This window comes from Pteropus alecto, unplaced genomic scaffold (assembly GCF_000325575.1).
Source record: "Pteropus alecto unplaced genomic scaffold, ASM32557v1 scaffold177, whole genome shotgun sequence".
Taxonomy (NCBI): domain Eukaryota; kingdom Metazoa; phylum Chordata; class Mammalia; order Chiroptera; family Pteropodidae; genus Pteropus; species Pteropus alecto.
In genome coordinates, this window is record NW_006442207.1 from 8,553,345 (window position 1) to 8,558,473 (window position 5,129).

Below are 5,129 nucleotides of genomic sequence, written 5' to 3' on the forward strand. Positions count from 1 at the left end.
GGTAGAAAATGCCTATGGTTTGATGGCCACCAAACCTCCAGCCTTGTCACTCCAACATTGCAAAAAAAAAAAAAAAAAAGCCAAAATAGTTGCAAGTTTGCCTGCCACCTAAGGAACTGTAACTTTTTGCCAATAACCCAGGTTGGTTTCTAGGCTCTAACTTTGCCCAATATCGGGACGTGCCCTAGGTGAAATGTGATTTATATTCTCAGTATCAATTCATCATTCCTTCTAGGGCTTCAATCAGTTCCCTTCACTGGCCTTCTGCCTCCTTCTCCTGGTGGGTTTTGTTTTCTAAGCACAACAAGACTGGTTGGCCTCTTTGTGTTCCTATGAAAATGTGTTGTGAATGCACACTTCATTCAGGACAAAATTAGGGACTAGTGCTTTGACCTCTCCCTAAAGAAGAATGCGTGGGTCACAGAGTTGGCCAGCATTGTCATGAGCATAGCCATCTGCCAGGCTCGTGACCCCACTGTGGTCCGTTATAAACTCATCATCTTCTCATGGTAGTAGAGTGAGCCTGCATTCCTAATTTCTTGTATCATCTGGCCATCTCAATGAAGCCTCCTGAATGAAGTGTGCATTATTAATTCAGACGGTCAAGGAAAGTATGTGAATCTGGGCTGCTGTAAACCTTAAATGAGTTAAGTCAAAGGAATTGAACTGGTGGGTAACTTAAACTATAGCTTAAATTGCTCAGCCAGTTTCATCTTCCAAATCTGCTACTAATGGAATCATTTCTGATGTTATTCACCTTTTCTTGAAATATCCTAATATGAGTCAGTTCTCATAAAAATCTATAAGATGCATACGTTAATTACACAGCAAAAAGAGTATTTTTTATGTCAAAAAATAAAATTGGAAGAACCATTTAAAGTCTTCTGCCCCACCTCAATAAATTATTAGTCATTCCCCTATACCAACAAATTCCCTAGGTACCTTGTGAAGTGAGGGGTTCGTTTATTTAATTTATAATGAATTAATAAATGAACGAGAAGTGAATTCTGCCCCTTCACTGCTGCTTTTCTTCTCTCACTCCTTCTTACCCAAAGTTATCCTTCATTTAAGCGTCTCAGAAGAGAACCTAAGATTGAAATTGGGTCTTGATGTGGCAGACTGAGAGGGTGCAAGAAGTGGTATGTGAAAAGCGTTGAGGAGGCATGCCTGATTGTTGGTGCTTTGACCAATGCCTCGCAGCAATGGCTATTAGTGCTCCATTCTCACTGGAAGTTTTGAATGTGGCTAATGCAATAATCTAATTAAGAACTGATTTAAGTGACTCTGTAGAAAGCACAACTTTTGATTGGATTGGTGAGTTTCTATTAATTATAGTCAACTACTAATGGTATTAGGGCTATTTAGGTAATGGCGGAGACTTTCTCTCACTTATGGGTAGTAACAGAATTCCAGAAGGCATTATTTTCTATTTCAGAATGTAAGGTGAGATTGTTCCAAGAGTGGGCACCTCTGTATCCCCAGGGTTTCTGTCCAGTGAATCCCCTGCCATTTTAGCATGAGTAGTTGGCTTCCAGTTCAAGTCTAATTCTTCTGAAAAAAGACTGTTGTTTTACACTCTCTTGGCATTACAGACTTTCTCCTGCTGTTGACTTCAGAGTTTCACTGAAAGCATCTCTGTGAAACCGGCAATTCATTGAATACCAAGGGCTGTTTAAGTTCATTCCTAACACATCGGCTGCTTGTGTGATATGTATTCATTCTTTCTCTCTTTCCTGTCTCATACATATATATACATATGTGCGTGTGTATACCTTCAGAGACTCATTTTAATTAAAATATGAATCTGCTCTTTTCTTCTTAGAAAGACTTGCCTCCATCAATTTTCCTGGTCTGTGCGTTTTGGGTTCCTCACAGTCAGTAAGAAGGTAACACAGAGACCAAACCTTAGAGAAGGCAATGTGCTTCCTTGAGAAGGCTGTTACTTCTGCAAAAAGTGATTGCAGACTTCAGTAAAATTATATGGGGGAGAATAAAACACCCCATTAACATAGAGTCAGGTTAATCCCTTTATGAGCTCCATTTAATTAATTATTAAAGGCTAAGACATTTAGAGAAAATTTTAACAGCATTCTACTAAGGTCAAAGTGGCTAAGATTTGAGTTTAAATGGATTTATCTATTATGTTGTTTCAAGAACTCTGTCTTCCATTTTGGGAGGTAAACTGAGACGTAAGGTGGAGAGGCCTGGACTAAGAGTCAGGAGACTTACTTCGTATTCCTCTCCTTCTAGTAACTGGCTCTATGACTTCAAATATGGCACTTACTTCCCATAAATAAGGAGATAAAATACCATTTTCTAAATTGGTTGTGAGAAATCCATAAACTATGAGAGCGGCTGACACAGCGAAGACCTGACTCGCTGTAGATGTCCAGTGAACATTTGGTTCAATATCTATGTCTTTTCTAAGAGAGGTTATTCAAGAAGTTTCTGTGAGCCCGGAAGTTTCACAAGATACCAACAGTCATGATTTGTGAGCACTGGTCCAGAATATTCCTTTTTAGCAGGCGGAAGGTTATCAGACCTGAACTAGAAGATTGGGGCTTTAGTTCTAATCTGTACTTCATTAGTTGCATGACTTTGGGGCAAATCACATAACCTTTCTTGAGCATTTAGTATCCTCACCTGGACTATAAGCGTCGTATTGCAGTCTGGTGTAGCATGGATTCTGAGTGAGACTGCTTCAATTTGAACCTCAGCTCTACAACTTACTAAATGGTTACCTTGGGCAGGTTACTGAAACTCCTCTGTGCATGTTTCCTTATCTATAAAATAAGCGTAATGATAATGGGCCCTCATAAGATCTTCAAGATGCTGACATGAATCACCATCTGGAAAATGTGCTAGCACAGTGCTTGCCACATGATCTGTGCTCAATAAGCGTTAACTGGAATAATTCAATTCTTCCTACACCTCACTTGAATAAAATCACCATTTGTGAAAACTGGAATGCTGAGTACACTGATCATACAATGTTCGTGCCACAGTTCTCTAAATAAAAAGAAAATCTGTCTAACGCTCGCAGTTTTATTTTACCTGAATATTTTTTCTCTCTTTTTTCTTTCCTCTAATTTTTCTTTGTGGCAGAGCAGCAGCAACAACAACAATAACTACAACTACAGACTAGGCCAAACTGCCAGAAACCAAAGGTGGGAATGAGCACCCCTCCTCCCCAGTTCTCTACTGTGCCCTCCTTTTCTTTGGCAGGCATGCTTCACACATTTCCTTGGGAGCCTTAGAGCTGTGAGCACAGTAGTTTTCCTGAAACCCAAGGCAGAAGGTTACTGCTTCCCTTATGGCAGGCTCATGTTCTCAGGGCATCAAGCATTTCTTCATTAAAGTAGAGAAAGACAGCCTTTTCCTTCCTGTTTCAGCAGCTCCCACCCCCAGTGTCAGACCCAGTCAAGACAAGTGGAGCTGCTGCATGGAGTGAGTCTCCGTGAGCCATCGTGAGGGTGCTCAAAGTGCCTTTCAGAGAACAAAGCTCTGGACTGGGCTGTGGCATCAGCTGTGACTCTTTCCTGACAAATTGTGATATTGCATGAAACAAGAATGTATGCCTGCAGAGTGTGATACAGTCACAAAGTTCAAAGGTTGAGGGAAAGTTGCCATTTTCCTTCCAGTTTACTACTGAAAGGTCTGAATCTTTGTTAGAGTTACTGGTATCTTGGCTTTGTCCACATACCTAGGTGTTTGAGTGCATATGCCAGTGCTCACTGTGTTGGTTTGAACTTATCGTTGTTCTGTCACTCTCTGGCTGTCTGATTTTGAGCATTTGGTTAATGTCTTTGATCCTCAAATTTCTCATGTGTATAATGGGAGTAGTCGTGCCTGTCCTGCCCACTTGGTCAGAAAAAAATCTCAACTCCGTATATGTAAAACCTTGGGGTCTCAGAGCTGAGTAGGGAGCTAACATGTTATCTAATGCAGGCTTTGTCTGCTGCAGGTGACCATCCCTTCACCAACATGCTGGACAAAGGGTCCTCCGGCCTCAGACTGAACTCTGCCTGGCTGGGGAGCTGCCTTCCTCAGGAGCTCTGATTTTCAGAAGATTCTTCCTTGTGCTGGGATGAAATCTGAACCCTTCAGTATCTTTCACCTGCTCGTTTCTGTTTCACTTCTGGATCCAAGACTACATTTCATCCCAAAGGTGTTCCATATATTGAGGATTACTGTAAAATAAAATACTGTCATGTTTTTTTGTTGTTTTTTGTTTTTTGTTTTTTAAACTGGTTATTGAGTCATCTTCTCAGCCCACTTGCCTGCTTTGCCTTGGGGATTCTGATCTAGATTGACCGCATGGAAAAGAACATGCTGCCAGGTGTTCCTGAACGTTCTCAAGAGTCATTGTGGCATCACTTAGGAAACTATCTCTGAGGATCCCTGGAGGCAGGTGTAATTATTACTAAAGGCAGGTGTTCCCACTCATAGTACATGTGCCCAAATCCTAGAGCCATAATTGGAAAAGCATGTTTCTTAATGTGCTTTAAATTATTTTACTTAAATTGGAAGTAATCTTCCCCCATCACCTGGAATTATTTTTTTATTCCGAACAATAATAGAAATATATCAAATTTTAGTAAAATAACAAGAGGCCTGTAAAAAATCTAAAGAATGTAATTAAAATTATTTGTAACCTATCTATACGTAAAAAAGTAAAATCATATTTTTACACCTTCTACTTTGGTTGTTCCCACATACATGATTGTGTGTTTATGTGTAACTGTTGAAATTATGCAACAGGTGCTTCTGCAGTTCAGCATTTTGCTCTCTTCTTGAACATTTTATTGTCTTTTTCATGTCATTACCAATTTTTTGTGTCTTATCCTAATGGTTGAAACATAATATTCTATTGAATGAATCCACTATAACTTACTTAATGAACCCCTTATTGTAATCCCTGATTTGTAGCCAGTTTTCAGGAGCTCCAGAGCTCTTCTCCTTGAGACATGGGACTATGGGAGAAGGCAACCCCTCTAGATTCCCACAGCAGGATTTTCTTTTCCAAACACTGTGGTAATTCTTTTACCACTTTCTTCTTTTCCTAAGTGGGCAAAGTGAACAGGACATGTGGATGAGATTCTATTAGATCTCAAAAACTGAAAAAAAAC

The 5,129-nt window shown here is 40.0% G+C and overlaps 1 long non-coding RNA gene across 2 annotated transcripts in view; it reads left to right on the plus strand.

Moving 5' to 3' along the window:
* The window catches only part of LOC112470132, a 14,033-nt gene extending 9,835 nt beyond the window's left edge, over positions 1 to 4,198 (plus strand). For both annotated transcript variants that reach the window (XR_003042855.1, XR_003042856.1), the window contains exon 3: positions 3,965 to 4,198. This is a non-coding gene — a long non-coding RNA (uncharacterized LOC112470132). The remainder of the gene's footprint in view (positions 1 to 3,964) is intronic.
* Positions 4,199 to 5,129: the final 931 nt, after the last annotated feature.